Consider the following 22,959-nt stretch of genomic DNA (forward strand, 5'->3'; position numbering starts at 1 on the left):
TTCAATACTTTCATGGGTGCCAAGTTATCGATGGCAAAGAATGTTTTACAGCTCAATCAGAAAAATAACTGAAGCCCAACACTGTGAGCGTTGGCATTAAATCAATGTCAACACGTGAAAAACTACAGATGTCAGTTTTGAGCGCCAAATGAGACCCTTAAGAATGTATTTTACCATTTAAAGTATGTCACCACACTGCAACAATTTGCCTCTCAAGCCGATACAGAGACGTTGGTAGGTGGTTATCACTTGCTGTATTGACATTTACAGTGCTCTGTTACCTCAGTTATAAAGTCTGTGCACTGGCAAAAACTGATTTTGAAGTCCTTTTTTTGTTTTAAGAGCCTCTTAATGGTCTAGGTCCTGTCACATTAAGCTTTTATTCTTCCAATCTTCCAAAACCCTCAGGTCCTCTGGTAGTGGCCTTTAATTATACCCAATATGCGAACAAAAAAACTCTGAGTCTTCCTTCTGGCCTTCCTGCTTCTTTGATCAAACTTTTAGTTGGTTTCTGTGCATTTTGATCCACTACTTACATTCATCCTGTTTCTGGTGTTTTCTTATTACATTTATTCATGATGGAAGTTTCTCACAGACTGTTTTTATTGAATAGTCTGGGACAATATTTATGACAGGGAGTGGGGAAATTGTGTTCCTTATCTTATTTCCTTCTCTAAAGTACTTTGTGTTTTGTTTTGTTTTATTGTGTGAAAAGTGCTGTAAATTTAAGGTCTGACTAAGCAACTTGCAATTATAGGATGTTTGATGGAGTTTACCCCAAAAATATCTGGTAGATCAACCCCCAGTTTTGTCACTCAAGGTGTAGATGAAGTGGATGGATGGATGGAAAGATAGGGGGAGAAACTGGTCAGAAACTGATGCTCATTTTAATTTATTCATGAATGCAAAGTGCTCTGAAAGTCTGCTTAAACAACATACGTGTTGATTTTTACTAAACGCTATTTCAGTAAAAATAAGCCTTGGATAAGTGATTTAACTGATTAAAAATGATACTCAGAGAGCTCAAGTTCAGGTGTCAAGCAAGCCAGTGTGGTCGGAGCAGAATATCAGAGCAACTCAAATTACACATGACTGGGTAATGCAAGCTAGTTTGATCATCTATCATTAATTAAAGCACAGGCGTGTGTTTTGCATGTGTACGTCATGTACGGATAAGGAACCACATGACCTAAATATGCAGCAGGCAGCGGGAATTGATGGGACTTCTATCATTTCTGGCAGAAAAGTCCCGATAAGTCCGCAGCGGTGGATTCGTAGTAGGATCACAATCATGTGATCGTCAGCTGTCAGCTGGCGTACCGTTCACTTGTTGCCATGGTTACAACAATGCCGTGCCGCTATCAGTGGATCCAGACTGTAAGCTGCATCACTGCCAAAATCTAATCACTTTGCCGTTGTGTCATTTCTGACCTTCCCTGAAAAGGACATCCAAATCCGTCAGCAATATTACTCAAAAACAGGCTAACAGACAAACCAACGGCGATTGTCACATAACTCCTAGATTAGGTTTAGAAAAATAGCACAATATGTGTTGAAACATGACTGTTTCCCAATCTAACATACACAAGAGTAGAGTTACTTTATCATCTTTGCCGTGTGCGACAAAATTAAAAACTGTACAAATAATCACATTATCAGACATTTTTACAAGTTAAAGAAATCAGATTCTGAAATACTATATTGATCCCAAATTGTTGACATTACAGTTGCTTCAAAGAAATTTAAACAGCACAAATAAACGTGTCCTAAAAAATAGAACATAAGAAGCATAAGCAGAATCAAACATAAATGTAAAATGTGTTTGTCTAAGAAAGTAAAGTGTAAGCAGACAGTGGAATAACTGTTACTGCACAGAACAATTGTATGAATATAAAACTTGGGTTGAAAAGACAAGAGGAGCAACAATAAGGCAAAAAATAAACAAAATTAAAAAATCCAAATGTAAGAAGTTTTCCTCAAAACAGAAATGAGAATGGTTGAATTTTAGAGGAACATATTTTTTGGGAGAGAAAGCTAATATTTTACAACTGTGGAGTGCCAGTTTCTTTCCCTTTAAAACAAGTATGAATACCGGTTCATGCATATTAATTAACTTCTAATAATTTCTGCTTTCTTAGTGGCAGCCCGACACCAACATATTTGTTACCAATCCCCAGCAGAGTGTACCTGCAAAGGTTTCCTGCACCAGCTGCCACATTCAGAGCTCAGGGTAGCCAGTAGGCATCAGACCTTTAAGTACAGTCTGTCAAAAGACATCAATCACAGACCTACTCTTTGACGTCTGGTGTTTCTGATTAAAATGCAGGCCTTGTGGAAATGTATTGGGAAATGTTTTGCCTGGTGCTGCTGCTGCATTTAACCCCTGCCCTCCACAATATCAACACATTTTCTTGTCAGAAATGCCAAGCAGCAGGGCAATAGATAGTAAATAACTGCATTTTACCTTCCAACAAACCTGCATATTCAATTTCCAGAAGATAACAATGAGTGGAAATGCTGGAAATTAAAAAAAAAGTGGTTGATGTAGTGCAAAAAGGACAGATGACGTTCAAAAAAATTGATATTCCGATCAAAGCAAAATGTGACAGTGCAGTGAAAACAGACTCAGGAAGCATGGAAAAAGACTGTGGACGAAATATAGGATCTGTGAAGACGTAAAGAGTCTGATTTCAATCACAGCTTTCCACACTGAGGTTTAACTGGTGCTCTTTTAATTACATGCATCTCCTTCTTCTGCAGTCACCTAAAAGAACCCGAGTGAAGAATTAACAGCTGTTTGTTTCTGTGAGCCAGCAACTCGAATTCCTGTAACGGCAGAGGATGGAAGCGTGCAGTCATTTGCATTTCAGATTTTTCTCGGAAGCAGAAACTTGATGAGTTTCATTTTCCACAAAAACCATAGGTGCCATCGTAATCCAGCCGTGGATGGAGCAGCTCCCAGTAAGTGTGCAAAGGCTTAAAAAAAAGCTCAGGCGTCTGACAATTCCCAAATTTAGGGATAAGTCTGAATAGCAAGGCAGCGAAAAAAATCTCAGAGTTTGCCTTTGTTTGTAATGTATCAATAAAACAAGAAGTCTTTTTCGTCTTCGTGCTTTTCTCGTGCTTCTTGCTCCAGATGAGCTGACAACAAAGTATCGGAAAGTTCAGGACTCAGCAGGAAAATGCAGCGAGATAGATCAGCAAGAGAAGGCAAGAGTTTTTTTTTCAAGAAATGTGACCGTGCAGGTATTTTATCAGGACTGTATTTCCTGGTTGGGAGGATAGAACTACGAAAAAGTCTCAGTTTTAAGCACTTCAGAAGGACTTGGGTTCCTAGAAGAAGAGAAATATGGAAAATCTGTTTTTGTCAGCTTGTACGTGTAGCCCGGTCCAAAAAGCAATCTACAGTAGAAAAAAAAAGAATATAATAAAACTGCTAAAATTCTGTTAGTGGTTGTAAGTAATGAAAATTCATAGTATTAATTAAAAGTGGTTAAAAAAAAGAATTGCACTGAAATATATACATATAGTTTTTCTAATACAGGGTTCTGTATTACAAGTGGATAGAGGATTTATGTTCTTTAAAATGTGTTATTTAGAAAAACGTTTATTTCCTTCATTGTATATGTAATCAGTTGTGCAATCTAACGTTTATGTCATGTTTGTCAATCAGTATGTTTCTTTATTTTCATTGGCGCTGTCATGAGTCAAAACCCAATTAGAGTTAAGAAGGGGCGGGACAAGCGCAGGTCAAGGTAGTGAGAGGTTTTCGAACAGACGTTCTCTGTCCAGTGAAGGGAGAGACGAGCTGCAACAGAAGAGTGTGACGCTGAGATCAAATTATTCCAGGTTGACTACCCGTGGACCAGAGTATAATTTTGAAGCTGAAGCGAGAGGTAAATGAGCTTGCGTTTGTTTTCATGCTGTAACTAAACGTGGTAGTGTCCTGACATGATGTGCTGCATAGTTAGCGGCCTGCTAATTAGCCTAGCCTGTCATGAAAACGTGACTCGATATCGCGCTGTTATCGTGCTGGTTTTATAATGGTTTTAAGCGACACGGACTTTTGTTATTTCGCCATGAAGTAGCCTTGTGTGTTGTCGCTTAATTAGTCTGTTGTGCTCCAAGGAGACTGTCGGTGTGGGAGAGGAGGAAGTCGAAGAGGTTTCTTTGGCCTTCCATGCGGACGGACTGCTGTTTTTCTTCCGGTCATTCCTGTGCTGTGGTGTATCAGCTCGACTGCCAACGTCATCACCATCATCTGCACTAATGCGCCTGTGACTATCCTGCTAATTGTCCATTGGGACTCGTGAGTACAATATGAACGGAACTTGCACGTGCATTTCTTTTGCTCTGTTTGAGTGAAGCGGCCATTTGTTTTAGGCCTCAACGTACCCGAGCTCCCACATCAGGCCTGCAACGTTTTTTTTTTGTCTTTGGGTTAAAAGGAGTGTGTGTGTGTGTGTGTGTGTGTGTGTGTGTGTGTGTGTGTGTGTGTGTGTGTGGATTTGCACCTGGACAAATGTCTATATTGATGTGTGTGATTTTTTTGGTGAACCGAAATCTGTGTTTTATCATTATTATGGTTTAAATGGTAAAAAATGATGTTGAAAGATCTTAAAATTTAAGGTAAAAATAGAGTGAATTAGTCTGTTTAAAAATTAGAAAGAAAAAGAAAAGGTGTTAAATCTTTGAAACTCACAGTAAATAGTGTTCTGGTATAAAGTAAAGAAAAGTAAAGATTTTGTTTATTTTCTGAATTCAAAGGTATAATAGAGGTTCTAAAAGCTTGAAGAAAAAAAAGGGTGTAATGACTGAAGCAATTTTTCTGTTTTAATCACTGTGGCTTAAAATATTTTGTTTACAGTCCTCATTTCATTGTCTAAAAAAGATTTAAAGATTTGCATAAATTTATTTTTTTTCTTTTCACTAATTGTATAAATAAAATACCTAATGTAGGATCATTGAATTTAAAGTTCAGTTGTGTGGTGTCCTTAATACGTTAAATGGTATATTTTATTTAAAACTGAAGTTCTAAAACGAACTCAGGCCCTGTCTCAGTGAACTGCCCACTTTAGTCAGAATTTCATTTAGATTCCTGAGACAAGGGTTACATACGTCTTCCGAGAATTTCATCGGGTCAAAGAATTAAAATTCGACCATCACTGAGCCTCGCATACTTCAAGCTGAGGACTGTGCTGAACTGGAGCCAAGACTGCGTGACAAATTTTCCTGATATATTCATATCAACGTCCCAACGACTCATCTGCAAATCAAGTGGCCTTGCTTAATAGAGTGTTCACAAACCACAGTTTGTAATTTTTTTTGCAAAACTGACATCAAGACTTCTTCTTAAACAATAGGTATACAATTTCAGCTTTGCTTTTGTGGGTTTTTCCTGGTCTTTGTCTCGGTTGTGTGCTTCAGGTTGCCACTGTGCTGTACAACATTTCTGTTTACTGCAGAGGAAGTTTTTGTCCTCAATCACGGCTGCAGAGAAACATCCGAAGAGCAGAGATGATATTTTTCAGGAAATGCGAGACCTGGTTTTTGTCTGCTCTGGCATTTGTGTTGGAAAGTTACATTTTTGGTTCTTTAAATCAAGAAGTGCTTTGGGGAAAACCTCAGTTGGGCTGTCAGTGCCGTTTACTCAGAGTTGCAGCAGAGACGGTCGTTCTTCAGTCTCTGCAGAGGAAATCAGAAGTTAAGTTTAGTCTTTCTCTTCAGATGAGCCACTTCAACATTTTATGTGCAAGATCGTAACTGCTTTGAGCACGTTGTTTTTGCATCAAGTTAAAATCACTGAATCATCCTGAAGCTGGAGGTCTGTATGACGAACTAGATGATGTGAAGCCAAAGCACACCACAAGAACGCCACTTTTTTCCTCCAGTGAGGAAACAGAATTCTCAGAGGTTGTAGAATCCTGCTGAAATTTGTCGATTAAGTGCTTGAATATCCAATTATCATTAAAGCAGATGCCATGGAAGAGAGCCAATAAAAACGACTGTTCAACATTAAAGTAACTTGTAATGTAGTGCACACAAATGCCAATATAAGGACCCTTCTAAACACCAGTTTCGGTAATCCCACGATTAAGTCTGTCACCATTTTGGCATGTCAGAGTAGTAGAAAAATGGGAACTTGGCTTGTCATACTTTCCCCACATTTAATGTTGGTGGAATGTAAACCAAAATTGTACTTTTATTAGGAAATAGGGATACATCCATAGATGTAAAAACTTGCAGAAACTCCTTGGACCCCAATACCACTATTGTTGGAAAATTTGATACTTCTGATTTTCAAGGGCCAGTAATTCACATTTCGGCCTCGGCTGGAGCCTTTCGATCATTTGGATCTGCTGGAAGCCATTTTGTCTGGTTCCTCACCAAATTTCATGGCTGTGGGAGTCTTTATTTCTGTCGTCACTGAACTCATAAAATAGCTTCCCAAACAAGACATTTGAGGCCTAGAATAGCTGAAAACAAAAGTGAGTTCAACTTCTTTCTGTACCGTGCTAACCAAGATGAAAAGGTGGTCATTCATCCACTCTTTGCTCCTGTGATGATTTTTTTCATTATTTGTGATGCATTACAGAACCGGCTTGTTAAACCTGGACAGCTTGTGCTGCATCCATAAAGCCTGCTGGGAGCGAAAGCTCGCTTTGCAGCAGCTTCATAGCTTAACCTGTGAGAGAAACTTGACCTCTGCTTGCAGTGCAACTTTTCCTCAGGCTGGGTGATTCGAATGTGTCACAATAAATGGAATCATTCAGGTCAGAGCATTGACTGGATGACCTTTGAAATAAAGTAAAGCACATCATAGGTGTGCTCTGTTACTTCAACAAGCACCACTACGCCTCTACAGATGGAGTTTTTGTCTTCAAAAATAGCTGTTAATTGGCCCGACACAATAATTAGAGAGGAAGGGCGGCTGTAGCTCAGCTGGTGGAGCGGGTTGGAGATTTGATCGATGGGTCCACATGCCAAAGTGTCATTTGGCAAGACACTGAACCCTCCTTATGGCGGTCAAATGATTGTATGGCAGCTCTGCATCTACCGCCGTTAGAAAATGGGTGACTGAAAGGCAAAAAAGCTGCAAATCACTTTGTTTTCCAAGGTAAAAAAAAAAAAAAAAAGCCTGTTATGTGTGCAGTTCAGTTACTATTTCCCTTTGCTGTATGGAAGAGATGTTCATGCAGCTTAACAAGACTGTAAGAGATGCTTCTGTCTGCAACAACATGAGCGACTTCCTGTGCAAACAAGAGGCCATAAACTATAACAGCCTGTGTAAAAAAGCAACCTTGCTATTAGAGATCACTGTGGAAAAAGCTTCAGGAGGAAACGCTGTCTTTTTACTGAGGAGTACTGGTGCCAAAGTTGGCAAAAACAGTCTACATTCAGAGGTGTTAGGAATGCAGTTTGGTTCAGGTGAGAAGGATTGGGGCTAACAGTTGCTCATCAGCTTTAACAATACCATTTTAGGACAGGACTGATTGTCCAGATCCTGTTATAAATCATCGCATTTCCAGATTTCTTCCACATCAACAAAGTCAGGAGGCAAGCCTTGGTGAGGAGAAAGTGCTGGAGAGCGAAGCCGGCCATCCGGGACGACTTGCAACTGGTCCAGCGGGCAGACGCTTGAGGGCAGCTTGCAGTTGGGGCAACAGAGGCAAGTTTGCCGGGAAGCAGAAAGGTTGGATGGCTGACAAATATACAGACCAACAAGGGGGAGCAGAGTGGCAGGAAAATGGGAAGGAAGGATTACAAACCACCTGTGACTGTATGGGAAGCAGAATGAGGGAGTTCTAAAGAGCTGAGCAGCAGCGAGACAAACCTCAGCGGTGGGAGATCGACCACTCGCCAGGAAAAAGCACACTGAGGAGCTGAAACAAAACGGCCACCAGCCTCATATGCTGCAGGACTCAACTAGCAACCACATCTCCACAACTAACCTAAAATACATTTGCAATTAGGGTTGTAATTTTGCACTGAGACCGAACCTTTGAGCCGTCACACAGTGGGAAATGGCGTCATGAAATAAAATTACTCATAATAAGCTGTTTGCAATTAAAACATGATGCAAAACAACTAAAAATTCAGTGCTTCCTGGCATGACTGAAGATATTCATGCATCAGCTCTGACCAGCAGTCGCATCATTAAAATTCAGGAAGTTTTTAGGATAAACTGCACAATGTGTTTACTCAGAGCAGATAGGAGATGAGTAAGAAAATTAAAATGTCATGTAAATGTAAGTTGTATGTCTATAGTTCTCTATCAGTAGCTCATGTAGGCAAAAAATGATGTTCATGTTGATTTCAGGTTATTAATAATTTATGTAGAATAAATGAGAGGATTAGAAGAAAAGTGGTCTAGAGTTAGGGTTAACCCAAACTGAGTGTTATTTCATTTCTGTAAAATTTTATGATCAAGATTTTAGTGACAACCCAAATTACAATGGTGCTTCTAATGTTAGACCATTCTTGAAAACAAAACATTTTGTACCCATTTTTCTTAAAAATTACAGGAAGTGGGTTAGACCACTCTGCTTCCAAACCCTTCAAATAATCAAAGAAATTCAACTCATGTGTGTCATGACACCAAAAATATACACTTGAGTATTCTCCACTGAAAGACATGACTGTTCCGTTTCCGTAAAGGCGCGTGATTTTACATTGCAGTGATTAATGAGCCCATAGTGAGAAAAAAAACAAAAAGGGAAAAAATGCCTGGAAATTGTTTGGGGTTCAGAGGGTTAAAGGTAAGTTTGTCCGAGTTTTGCTTAGTTGTTATATATAAATCGAAATTTACTAGTGAGACAACCTGTCACTCCACAAAATCAGAGAGAGCAGAGCATTATTAGCAGACAGCATGCAAGTAATGAGAAATACAAAGGAATAATACACCTAATATCAGCAGCCAAATACAGCAAAACAAGTAAAATATAGGATTTCATCATAAATTGTGTGTTCAAAAGTTCATTAAAAAGTCCTTCCAGGTGAACATGTGCAAAGTCTGCATAAGCAAACAATCCAATATATGTCCAAAGCTAAAAACATGAAAAAGAAAAAACACCAGCTGTTTTAGGGGAGAGGATTTATCATGCAACACCTCAAATGTCCTAAAAATCACATCTCACTTCCAGAAATGAGGAAGAACAGCAGCCGACGAGAGAGGAAGCACAATTAGTCCGACAATTTTCCCCACAGGATCCATCACAGTCCAGCTGAGCTCGGCTTCTCCTGTTCGCTGTTGTCGTCTGAAGAGATGTTCACAGCTGGCAGGCGTCTAACCAGCGCTAAACCCACAAATGTACACGTTCAAATGGAACGCTAAGTGACTTATGAGAGGCCAGGCACAAAAAGGCTAATAAATAGTCATTTTTAATCATTCCTGGAAGACCACTTGCCTCTTTTTCCTTTGTGTGTTGCCTCTTGAGCAGCACTGAATCGTTTGCCTCTGTGATATCTTTGCATCTAAGCGACACGGTGTAGCACACGAGGTTAACAAACAGGGAGAGTGTGAGCAGAAAAGGGCCGGCAGAGGAGGAAGGAGAGCATTGAAGCAGGAGCCACGCAGGTCAAGGATATTTGCGAGCGTGTTTTTATGAGGTGCGGATGAGCGGCAGCATTTGTCTTCATCGCCGTGATCAGGCGCAGGATGGAGGGAAGGACAAAGGTGAGGGATGATGGATGGAAGTGAATGGCGGGACAATAAACAAGCGTCACGTGGCCGCGTGCTCATGTCGCATGTGTGTGCACGCTCGGGTGGAAATCCGACAGCGTGCGAGTGTGTGCAACTGTTTGAGAGCAATTTGCTGTGATGAATATTCTCATTACTCAACGCGACCTTTGACATTTCCTCCCAGAGCCCATTCGGGAGCGACGAAGACAAACACAAACCCAGCGGATGAATGTGCATAAAAGATGCGCGTGTTTAAAATCTTGTTTACAGAAAAACTGTATTAACTCGCAGCTGTGACTACAGACTAGCAGCACAATGAGCACTGCAGATAAAAGACAGTAAAACGAGAAGAAAACAAGCCCTTCAAGAAATGAGAAAATGTGCTGAATCTTTCCTTCAGCTGGACTTTTTGAAAAGAGTTTCCAGAGTGGATAAGTCTGGCAGCCTTACGGTTTTGCATTTCGCTTTTGCAATGTCTTGTGTTGCAGTAAAAATGAAGTTGTTACCTCTCCAGTCTCTCACATTAAATGTCTTTATAGCTGATCAGATGCAGTGTAATTTTTTTTCATTCTGTTGATTTGCCTTCAGCCATAAAACTGCTGAGGCCAAAGTTATTCATACTACATTTTGATTCATAGTGATTTTCTGTCTGAACAAATGACCAATCAGTGACAAAAGACACTAAGACACTGTGTTAGATGTTGATTTCTTCAAATATTACTTCTGTTTTTCTTCATTTTTGCTAGAAATGCCATGACCACATTATTCATGCCCTCTGTCCGTAATCAGTGGCAAAGCCGTTATTTGCATCGCCTGCAATCAAGCAGTCCTTAGAATTGCTAACAAGCTTTTTGTCTCCACTGAGATTTTGGATCACTTTCTGGTCTTCACTTTCCTCCACAGATTCTTAATAAAAATTCAGGTCTGAACTCTGGCCAGGCCACTCTAAAAACAATGATTTTGTTGTCTTTTAACCATTTTTTGTCCACTCTGGTTGTACGTTTCAGATTGCACAATGCTGCTGTTAAGACCAAGTTATTCCTGCAGACTGCCTGACGTGTTCCTTGAGATTCCTACTGTAGTCCTCTTTTCTCAATTTATCAGCTGAAAAACACCCCCAAAGGGTGGCGTTTTAGGGTTGAATTAATTTCCCTTCTTTCAAATGAAAGTCATGTCCCCGTGTTCAAACAACTTTGTTTTTGTCTCATCTAACCACAGAAGGTGTTCTTCGTCCAAGTGAAGGTTTGCAAAGACTATGTGAACTTTGTGTGCCTGTCTTGAAGAAGTTGAGTCCTCTTTGGTGTCCAGGAAGGTCAGCCTTGGAAAAATATCCACAGAAATAGTTAGAATTTGTAAATATCTCTAGATGTTGGACTACAATGAATCTTATCAGTTGTTTGTCATTTAAAATCAGAGGAACCCTACCGGTCCAAAGAAATTCCATTATAAATCAAAATTTGGCATGAGTGTGAATCACTTTGGCTTGACTGTACGGTACAAGGCTCAGTCAAACTATGTTTTTTGCTCGTTTCGTTGTCTGGAAACAGTAACAGAAGTGATCAGTTGGCTTTATTAAAACAAAGAGGTCATGATGGGTCATGAAGCTGAAAATCAAAGTCCATGTGGAAAGTTTTTATGCAAGTTTTCCAACTGTGACTGTCTGATGCTATACGCTACTTCTCTTCTAACATCTCACTTGATCTGAGGAAGCAGCATCAGAAAATTATTAAAACTTTCCCCAAACAGATGTCTGACTGATCTGAATGTGCAAAGGTGGCAAAGTAGGATTTGAATTCTCTCAAGCCCTCTTTTAATCCATCAGTTTTAATGTGCAAAACCAAGTATACAAACACATTCACGCCTCAGTTTACACCATTTTCCCCAGGTGACGCATTGTAGGAAATCATTTATACCGTTTGTGTGTCTCCACGTGTACACAGATCTTTATTAAGACCTCAAACTGCACGTTGTTTCCACACATAAATGGCATTACCAGACTTAACCGGCTTAGCGCGGTCTAAAAGTTAGGATTGGGAGAGAACACAAAAGACAGGCAAGGAGAGGGAGAAGGAATATTTAATCAGCGAGAGAGACGGATGTGAGGAAGATGGGCTAAAAGCTTGGGAAGCAGTGAAGCATGCTAAGTGCTAATGATCACACAGGGAGGTGAGAAATAAACTGCAAACTCAAGCTCTGACAAGAGGATTGTATGATGTTAGAGAAGGCCCAGCAGTTTAGGGAAACTCGTCTATTGGTTAAATTAAATGACACCAACACCGATGAGGCAGGCAGGAAAAGAAAATATTAAACTCTACAAAATTCAGCAGGTTTGGAAGTTTTTACGAGTGGATTAATGCATGACTGCTGACCTGAAACTAATAACAGCATCAGCAATACCTTCATGCAAATTTATGAATTTACAGGCCATGAAATGAAAATAATTCCATTTAGTGAAGAAACAAGCGTGAACAAAGGCTCTAAAGAAAACGAATGGGCTGCACTGAGTTGTGAGCACAAGTCAGGCGTAATTTAACTATTAAACATGTTCTCTCAACAGCCCAGGTGGCTTCAAGCTGTGTTTTCTTGTCTGAGGTGGCACAAAACTCAGGTGAGTCGACACATTCAAGCAGCAGTGAAGCTTTCTTCAAGTCTGCTGCTCATTAACGCCTGCTGCACCTGGTTTCAACTGAACTGATTGGTGCAACAAACGAGTAAAGAAAGCCTGAAAACATACCAGTTTGAAAGTGTTAACTGCAAACCCTCGGTCTGGATTAACTGCTTTAACACTAGCATAATTCAATAAACTGGCATCAGATGTAAATGCATTTTTAAAAAGTAATTCCAGGAAGCTATTCCCATCACTTAATTAAATCCATGGTTGCAAAATAGAAACCTAATGTACTGATTTAGATCAAGTATTTAACTTACAGGCATTGTTTTGATTGGCTGAGTTGACATAATGTTTGTAATTGCAGCAGCTTAATATTGTGTGTAATTTAAACAAGTTTCTGTGTTAGTTCACCTAGAATTTAATTCAGGTTGATGCAACTTAATGAAATTGGCTTCAGAACTTGATTTTTCTTCTCCTTGAGTTCAGGATTTTAAATCTCTTCCGCTATTTTAACGATTCAAGACCATTAACACTGGTAATTAAGAGTACCTTTGATTGTAGAGGAAGAATTAATTCCCCCTAACTTAGCATAATTAATTAGTTGAACATCATTTTGTTAAAAGTTGTCTCAACTCAAAAAGATTGAACTTTTCTGTTAAAGTGTTTTGTTGTTGTTGAGACAAAACAGTAATTGTTAATGTGTGGAACAAGCTGCAAAAATGTTGAAACAAGGATCTCATTCCACCCAATGACTGGAGTTAAATATGGATTTTCTTTCCATCAGTATTTATTTCTTATGCAAAAAGTCCCCCTTGACCATCAATCGCGTACATTTTTCCATCCAATGTTGGCCAGATTTTTTTTTAGATCATACAAAATGGGTTTATTTCAGTCTTATGTTACACCAATTATGGCATTTTATTCCCGTTTATCCGTCTTCTGTATCTGTTTAATGTGAAACATTCTGCACGCTGCAAATTCATCTTTGTGCAGCACTTTTAGCTGCTTTTGTTGCATTAAAATAAATATTAGCTTAAAAATGAAGCTGAGCCGGGATGGCAACGATAAAATATAGCATATTTATGGTCAGTTTTAATATCAGTTCTCAAAAAAGTTAGACTGTGTCACTTATTTGCAATTTAACAACAACTTGCAAACCTCCTACCAAAGTTGGGTAAATTAAATTGTGTTGGAACTGGAATGAGAAGTTATTTCTGGGAAGAAAGTGGTTCAGGTTTGTTTGGAAACAGCAGTTTTTTTTTTGCAGTTTATACACCATAAGAATGCATTGACCAGGTGATACTACTCTGTGTGGTATTTTCAGACATCATTTACAGCTTCAAAAGTCAAAAATAGAGCATATTTTACTTGAATTTAAACTAATGGTGTTCACTCTCCGCTCAACTTATGTAACATAGCATCATAAATACTTGGAGATTATGTGGCTGATTGTCTAAAAACCCAAACTGGAGGTTTAGAACAGAACCTGATTATCAGAAAACACCACCAGATGCGGTTTATTTCCGTTTAGTTTAGTCCTCATATCTGTATTTGTGTTTTAGAATTAATGTAATTTATTCTCGGCTCTCATTTGCAATAGAGTTCTCCCTCAATAATTAACCGTTTTATCCATTTCGCTTATCTGAGCTCTTATCTTTGTCCTGTTTCTGCTTTCACCAGCTCCCCCCTCTCTGTCGTATTCGGTTTGGTTTGCATTTCATAATTTGTTTTTTAGCATAATTTGTTTACCATAAATACCCCATTTATCACTTACTTTTGGCACATTTTCAGCACCCATAATCCCGGCGCCCCATCAGGAGCTAATGCGCTCAGGGAGGAGAAATCAATTTTCTACCTTAACAACAGAAACCATAAATTTTAACTGCAGTTCTGTCTGAGTGAGCTGCAGCTTTGTGATGGATTTTCACCCACAGAAGCTTTTTTTTGGGGGAAAAAAAGTGTGATCAGAGTTGGCTCTGCCTCCTCTCAAGTGGTGTTTTCAGCCGGACCTCTGCTTATCGATCGAGTTAATGGGAGTGCTGGGCTGAATGAGGATCATCTGTTAGTTGAAGGTCTCTATCCCTGACTGAGAGGTGGCTAATAGTTACAAAAAGAAAGAAAGAGTCAACCTTTGTCTGGGGAAATTAAAGCTGAAGTGGGACCTGAAAATCATGGTTTGTGCTTTCTCTGCCAACAAAAACAGGCGCAGGTGGAATTAAATAATCATAAAAAGGATTACAAATGGGGAAACTGGGGCCAAGAAAGTCTCACTCCAGGTCGTTTTTCTTAAGAAGCTGCCTCATTTTCCAACTATTCCATCAAACTAAAGCATATTTAAGCTTGCAGCGCTGCACATGAGGCTGCATAGTAGCAAAGGACTTCAATCAGTTGTTAAATTTGCTGCTCTTGTTAAGCTTAACTTTAAGCTCCTATGGATTCAGAAAAAAAATGGAAATTTAAGCATCTTCAGTTGCTTGCCAAGTGGGAGAACCGGTGGGTGAATTGTTATTTTTAACAAGGGAGAAGGTCCACTTTGAGCCCTGATTGTTCCAACACCACCAACAAACACACACAGAGGGGATGGCAGGTTAATAAAGGGACATATTTGGGTCATTTTGCTAACAAGGGGGACGCCGTCGCCTTTCATCCCTCCTCAAATCACCGCTGCAGGGAGGACCGCATTATACACTGAACAACTCCACAACAGTGACTCAATTGAGGTGGTTTTGCTTCAGTCTCAGCTCTAAATATACACTATATTTGCTTATTGGAGACTTTATGCAACTGTAAGGGTTTGTTTTTAAATCCATAAATGAGAATCAGGCTCAAAACACCAATCTAATGAGGTCTTTTTGAAACTCAAACGGAGGCTAATTTGAGATATTGTATCTTTTTCTTCTGCCATAGTCTCAGTATGGATTCATGCAGATGTGATAGATGTCTAGGAGAAATAAACAAAGCTTTTTTAAAAGCACTTTTCTAGTTTTCTTTTCCTCTGGGAGATCAGTGCAGAGTCTTTAGGGAGGGTTGCTGCTACAGATTGGGCTTAGATTTTCTGAATAGTGTTTGCAAAGAAAGAGAAAATAAAAAAGATGAAACAGATCCCTTTCCCACAATCAAATCCCTGCTTTAATAGCTTTTGGACTGTACCATTCACATTTTCTGTAGGGGGAAGGCAAACCAAAGCAGCAAATGTCATTAAAAACACATAGAAATGTTCATGTAATTTATGACTTAATGCCACTTTCCCCCACATTTTTAAAGACTTGTCTACCTTCTTTGCTCATGACAGAAGCAATAAAAAGAAAAAATAAGAATGTTGATTGTAGCCTCCTTTGTGATTCACTTGGTGAAGTCCAAACAGCCACACCCGAGTGACTCATCTGTCACACCTGGCTTCAATTTCGACCCACAGTTAGGAGGCACGAGAGTCAAAAATGACACACAAAGACAAAAAAACTCCACAAGATTTAAGTTTTTTCACTCAAGCATCAAATAAAACACCTTTACTTGAAAAAGACACAAATACTAAAGATGTAAGCACGCATTTAAGGAATCAAACTCTCCTCCCGCGCACTTAAAACAAAGCAAGAGCTTTTCTCTCTACTACAGAAGTCCTTGAAAAGTGTTTTATATATATCTTCCTGCCACAGTTTATTACTCCGTGTGCACAAAACACAATCCATAAAGGAGCCAATAATATTTCAGGTGAAGTTTAAGAAGAAAATGTTGGAGTCAGAAAACATCTTCCCTCAACATTCATCCTGAAAGCTATTACTAAAACCAACCCCCTCCCTCCGCTCTTTATCAATCAGCTAATGAGGATACATGTAACGATTTAGCGCTCACTTTTCCAACATTCCTCCCAGAAGGTTTGGATTTGGTCCAGTTACAAATGAGGCGGCGATGTGACGAGAGGACGTTTCTGCTCGGTCTAATTATAACTGAGTGAGAGGAGGGACAGGCTGAGGACGTGTCAAACAATCGCTTGTTAATAATGGAGGTGTTTTCCTGTTGTTTCCGCTTTGATGATTTTTTGTTTGTTTGTTTGGCAAACGAAAGGACGCCGTAAATTAGCTCATTTATCTTTTGCGGCTCATTTTTTATCGTGTTTGTTTGTGTGGACGAATCCACATTTGTCGTGATCCCTACAGCGGCATTAACAGTCTGGAGAGAGCTGCTGAGCGAGACGGCAGTTCATCTCATTTAATCATTTAATTGTTCATGATGAACATCAGCGTCGCAGTTGTCGTTTTATGATGTCTCCAGAGTGCGCTGAACTGGCATCAAATTTTCATAAAATATAAAACTGTGGTATCTGTATGCTGTCGCCTTGCAGCAAGAAGATCCCCGGTTCACGTCCTCGCCTTCCTTGGAGCTTTCTGCATGGAGTTTGCATATTCTCCCTGTGCATGTGTGGGTTTTCTCCGGGCACTCCGGCTTCCTCCCACAGTCCAAAAACACACTGAGGTTAATTGGTGATTCTAAATTATCCGTAGGTGTGAATGTGAGTGTGATTGTTTGTCTCTACATGTATCCCTGCGATAGACTGGTGACCTGTCCAGGCCCCTGAGACCCTAATGAGGCCTAAGCGGTGTCTAGACAATGGATGGATGTGGTGTCCCAGTTAAGGTGAGCTGATTCAGGAGCCAAAATCATATTCTGTGCATTCTTCTGCAGGTGCAAACTACACAATACAGCCTGCAGAGTCGCAGGAAACAACTACCAAAGTTCTACTTGTCAAGGTGCAAGCAGACGTGCAGCGCATTCTGGTAGAGCAGCAAAGCCATGGAACGTCATCTTAGCAGTTCCTCATCTGCATAAAGTTGTGGTTTAATCTACTTTATGCAAATCAGGGGCGTCCAGAACAACTCACCACTTCTGTAAACTCCAGAAAAACTTTTAAAATAACCACTGTCAATCTGAAAATGTAATTTAAGCACGTGTAATTTAAAAATGAGCTATTTTCACGTTAGTCCAGCTTGGGCGTGAAGACTTCATCCAGCCACTTGCTCTCTGTGTTTGTGCAGCTATATGAGGGTGTTTTCTGTACTGGTTTCCTCCTTTAGGGAAGCAGAGACAGTCATCTCTCATGACGCTGCCTAATCACACTCACATCAAGCGTATAATGATGGGAAATGGTGCAAATCCTCCCATCCAAAGACGCTCTCATGGACAAGAATTATACAACGTGATTCAGGAATATAGATCATGGCTGCTTAATGTGAACTGAAAGAGGTTTTAAAACAGGATTTTTCGGGTGAAGCATGGATGATGATACACTCTCTGGGCTATTATAAGGCCGAGGAGAGTGTGATAATGACAGAAAAGCTGGATTTTCACTACAACCATTGTGTAAAAAATTGTTAAAGCAACTGTGCCTGAGTAGTTGAGGAAGCTGTGATGCTGATATGGTGGCCATTTGTCAATCACAAGGTAATGGATACCCTACTTTATCGGCTATTTGATTCTAAATGGAACCAAAATTTACAAAATGAGCATCGTTCTGTATTGAAGAGGACTCGTAACTTGTGATTGAGATCATAAACTCAGCACAAAAATATTTACTGACACAGCAAATCAAGTGAGAAATAATGCCAATTTCTAACACAGTTCTGTACAATTTGGATTTCTTTTTGCAAATGGAGAAATCGCCCCCTGCTGGCTGATAGAAAGAATGCAGGCTTAAGTCACTTTCAAGTTAGTTTGACTCACTGGATATAGACTGAGGTACAAGTCAAGTCAGCTACAGAAGACGACAACCTCCAGGATAGCAACCTACCGTGCTGAAAAGTTCAAGTTTTTTGGAGGCTGGTTTATCTAATTTAATCACAGTTCTGACCTCAATGCATGCAGACGCTTCATCACAACAGTTCCACCCTTCACTGTTTTGAGACAACACTAAAGCCAGATCCTTCACTTAGCTCCTCCTCAGACGAGTGGGAGCGGTTTTTTAAAAAATGCAAAGAAGCCACAGCATTTTTTTGATGGCTTCCATGTTGGCTTTACTTTTCAGATCCAAAGTGAACATCCATTTTTTCCTATAAAGTCTTCAGCTACATTAGGTAATTATGCTAGATTTGTTCTTTTAGTATTTTAGTTGTGCAAATTTCCTGTAAAATCTTCAACTACAGATACCTATAATATGTCCAGCAGGTTGCCTTGGGGTACTTGTTCCCTTTTCCTATGTGATAATCCACTTTTGGCTTAAACAAACTTGTCATTTATCTGTATTCAAGCCTATAATTACACTGCATTACGAATCTCTACCTCCTCATTTGAATTAAAAACACTTCTGTTCAGGGCTTCAGTGGAAAGCAAACAAACAAAACAAACAGTCATCTGGCAAAAAAAACGTTAAACCCGAGGCCTGTTTCTCCAAAACTGGAAACATTCAAGCTGTGATTTGCGACACGGAATCGTTCCCTCCCACACATCTCAACACAATCCACTAATCAAAGCAAACGGCACACCGGCGACCCAGGTATGAGCAGACTTACCTGCAGGTATTTGTGAAATGCGGCCAAATCATCGTTTGCAATCTGTGTGTGAGCATTCGTCATTAGTAGCTTTTGTTGAAACAGATGCCTGACTCAGCTTTTAGCGCAGCATCCAGCAACACACTGGGATGTTAAATTATGTCTGGAACATGTAATTCTGCACGGCAGCAGAGCTTTTTAGAACGGTCAATCCCTAAAAGTTGCTTTTTTGCTTTCAAATATATACAATGAGGCGGAACATTATGAACACCTGCCAAATATTGTGTTGGTTTGCTGCCAAAACAGCCCTGAACCGTGTAATGGACTCCACTACACCCTTAAGGTGTGCTGTGGTATCTGGCATCGAGATTTTAAGAGCAGATCCTTTAAGTCCATGGATCGAACTTGTTTGTCCAGCACATTGGATTGAGATCTGGGGAATCTGAAGGCCAAGTCAACACCTCAAACTGGTTGTTCTGTTCCTCAAACTATTCCTGAAGCATTTTTGCTTTGTGGCACGGAGCATTATCCTGCTGAAAGAGGCCACAGCCGTCAGGGAATACTGTCTCCATGAAAAGGGTGTACATGGTCTGCAGCAATGCTTAGGTAGTCGGTACGTGTCAAAGTGAGATCCATATGGACGGCAGGACCCAAGGTTTCCAAACAGAACATTCCCCAAAGCATCATGGCTTGTCTTCTTCCCATAGTGCATCCTGGTGCCATGTGTTCCCCAGGTAAGCGATGCACTTGGCTATCCATGTGAATTTTAAGTTCTTTGGGACCATTGTTTATGCATTTTGGACAAGTTTTAGTCATTTTGGATAAGCGTAGGTCGTTTTGGACACATTTCACCTAATTTTTGACCCATTTTTGGAATATTTAATAAGTTTTAGTCATTTGGGACATTTAGAAAAACATTTTTGATAAGATTTTTGCCATTCTAGACAAATTTTGAGTCATTTGAGAACGTTGTAGACATTTAGGACACAATTGGACTTTTTTTCTGTCATTATGGGTCAATTTTGGATAAACTTGAGTCATTCTGGATGAATTTCACCCCATTTCTGACACATTTTAGACAAATTTTAGAAATTTTGAGAAAAGTTCTAGTAATTTTGGACTACTTTTGGGTAATTAACAAGATTTGTGTCATTGTTGGCTCATTTTGAGTCTAGTTTTGTGCATTTGCAATGGTGTGTTACAGTTGAAAGAACAGAACAGTTCAAACAGGGCCATGTTATTTTTGCACCTTCTTTCTTCTAGTGGCATGTTTTGGACTAATTTTGGGTGATTCTGGACACTTTTCATGCATTTTGGACAAATTCTAGTCATTTGAGACAGAGTTCACCTAATTTTGTACACATTTTGGACAAATTTTAGTAATTTTGGATTAGTTTTGTTTATTTCTGATGAGATTTGGATAACTTTGGGCATTTTTTAGTAGTTGTGTTTACTTGCAGTGATGCACACAGCTGGGAGAAGAACAGTGTAAACAAGATGGAATACCAGCAAGATTTGCACATATTTCTTTTTTTTTTAAAAAAGAAAACGTGGTCCATCAGATCAGGCCTCCTTCTTCCAGTGGTTCATGGTCCAGTTCTGATGCTCACATTGTTGGTCTTTCGGTGGTGCACAGGGGTCAGCATGGGCTTCCTGACTGGTCTATGCAGCTCCATACGCAACAAAGTGTGCACTGTCTATTCTGACACCTTTCTATCAGAGCCAGCATTAACTTCTGCAGCAGTCTCAGCAACAGTAGCTGGTCTGTTGGATCGGACCACAAGGTCAGTCTTTGCTCCCCGCATCCATCTATGAGCCTTGGACATCCATGACCCTGTCGCTGGTTCACTGCTCTTCCTTCCTTCGACCACTTTTGACAGATACTGACCGCTGCAGACCTGGAACATCCCACAAAAGCTGCAGTTTTGGAGATGCTCTGACCCAGTCGTCTTGTCAAACTCACACAAATCCTGATGCCTTACCATCTTTACTGCTTTTAACACATCAACTTTGAAGACAAAATATCCACTTGCTGCCTAATATGTCCAACCCTCTAACAGGTGCCATGATGAAGAGATAATCAGTGTTATTTTTCTTCACCTGTAGTGGTCATAATGTTATGTCTGATTGGTGTAGATGTATTTCCTGTCGCTGATGAAATAATAAATAAACTTTTAGATTTCCTACATGGAACCTCATGTACTTTTGAAGAAGAAAACTGCTTATTCAGTAAAAGAAACAAAAATATTACTCTAAATATGATGGAGTCTCTTGTGGGAGAGATCTGTGTCTAAAAACTGGCATTTTCCATTTGTGCACTACTTTATTCTTGGGAAACGTAACTTCATTTGATTAATGTGCATGGCTGGTGGCAGGGTCAGGCCAGGAAACCAAAGTTTATTGCAGCACACCACCACCCTAAATATAGACCTTTGGCTCATAACACTGCGATATTGTCCCTGCTTGCTTGCTTGCTTGCTGAGAATAAAATAAAACATCTCGAATTTGTCCCCCAACGCCGGCGACAGCTTTGACCTGCTTGTATTTTCACCTCCGGCTGTAGAACCTGCAGCAGAAGAGGTAAACTGAGGACAGCATGCATTAAATATCAGAACCTGACGATAACAAACAGGCTAAGGGCGCCCAGCTCTGAAGTGTCTCTTCAGCATAATGAAAACGGAGGCGATCTTAGCGGCCGGTCCTGCCGCTGATGAAAACTTTGGCTGCTGTGTTGATTACCATACTCATCATATCCTGTGTTACTTCATCAGCTAGATCTCTCAAGCGAAAAAGGGGTCCAAGAGGTTGGAGACAAATCATTCTCTGACAAAATTGAACCAGGCTTCAAAAACACAGATCTGAGAGGAATCATATAGGGCCTTTACACATACGAACCTGGATTATCTTTAATGTGACTCAGTTCCTTCCAAAATGTTAATATTTGATGATATTGTCGTGTTATGTGCTCAACGTCTGCACTGCTGTGACATCAAACTTAATAAACTGATGTATTTCGACTTCTTGGAGCAACTAATTAAAGAATCCGAGGCCTAAGACGTCTAATTCCGAAGCATTTATTAGTTAAACATGCCTGATTTGAGCTCATAACAGAATATTAGCCAGAGCCAAGCGGCATCATGCCTGCTACTTCAATTTGTAGCATTCATTTCCTGCAAATTCTCAGTCTAATTTGATTAAAATGCGAGCGCTGTGTCCTGACACTCCATCACAACAGAGTAACAGTTTATGATAGAGTATGACACAAAGGCCGCCGCAGTTAGTCGCAGATGTCTGGAACTGATTATCGTATCTAATCTGTCTGATTACGCAATAGGTGTCTCTGCGAGCGATAAGGCCGTGGCTTGTTCGCTCTGCACTGTTTATAATCACATCCCAGGCACAAAGACTCGATACAAACTCGCACACGCGTGCACAAAGCAGCCAGCATCGCATTAATGTTGAAAAAGGTTGGATCCAATTTGTGCAAAAAGGGTCAGCCCACCCAAATTATACGCGAGATATTTTGTTCAGCTTTTGAAATGTTTTAATGCTGCCGGGTTTTTTTTTACTAACTTCAAGCAAAGTGTGATCCTCAAATGCACCCGAGAGCCATTTCTGCAATCATCTCCACGACAACCCTCCTCGCCCACTCGTAGACCAACACAGCAGGAGTGCAAAATAAAAAAGACAGAGAGAGAGAGAAAGAAGAAGAGACAGGTCCGGTGTGCAGCGAGCAAAACTTTATTTGGCTCGACTCTTCATGGAGTGTTATGAATTCATGTGGCAACAAACATCTGCGGTTTGCTTTTTGAGCGAGAATTGATCTTAAAAAGACTCTTTCATGTCAAAGTGACAGACTTCTACAAAATAAAGTCAAATAGTTTAAAAGACTAGAAAAGCACTCGGAGAGCGCAGACCTCCGCCAGGCCATCTGTCTGTCTGTCTGTTAACAGCATAACTCAAAAAGTCATGGACGGATTTTCACCAAATTTTTACAGAATGTCCAGAAGAGCAACAGTAACAATCGATTAGATTTTGGAGGTGATCCGGATCACCGTCTGGATCCAGGATTTTTTTGAAGGACTATGTACAATTGAGAGATGGCCGCCTGGATCCAGGATTTTTTTGAAGGACTATGTACAATTGAGAGATGGCCGCCTGGATCCAGACGGTGATCCGGATCACCT

General features: G+C 40.1%; 1 long non-coding RNA gene across 1 annotated transcript; it reads left to right on the top strand.

The window, feature by feature from the left end:
• Positions 1-3,744: 3,744 nt before the first annotated feature.
• LOC127531324 (uncharacterized) lies at positions 3,745-4,975 on the top strand. Its single transcript, XR_007938391.1, has 2 exons — positions 3,745-3,896; positions 4,129-4,975. It is a non-coding gene; the product is annotated as an uncharacterized LOC127531324 (long non-coding RNA).
• The last annotated feature ends 17,984 nt before the right edge of the window (positions 4,976-22,959 follow it).

The sequence above is a fragment of the Acanthochromis polyacanthus genome, chromosome 20 (genome assembly GCF_021347895.1).
Source record: "Acanthochromis polyacanthus isolate Apoly-LR-REF ecotype Palm Island chromosome 20, KAUST_Apoly_ChrSc, whole genome shotgun sequence".
Taxonomy (NCBI): Eukaryota; Metazoa; Chordata; class Actinopteri; family Pomacentridae; genus Acanthochromis; species Acanthochromis polyacanthus.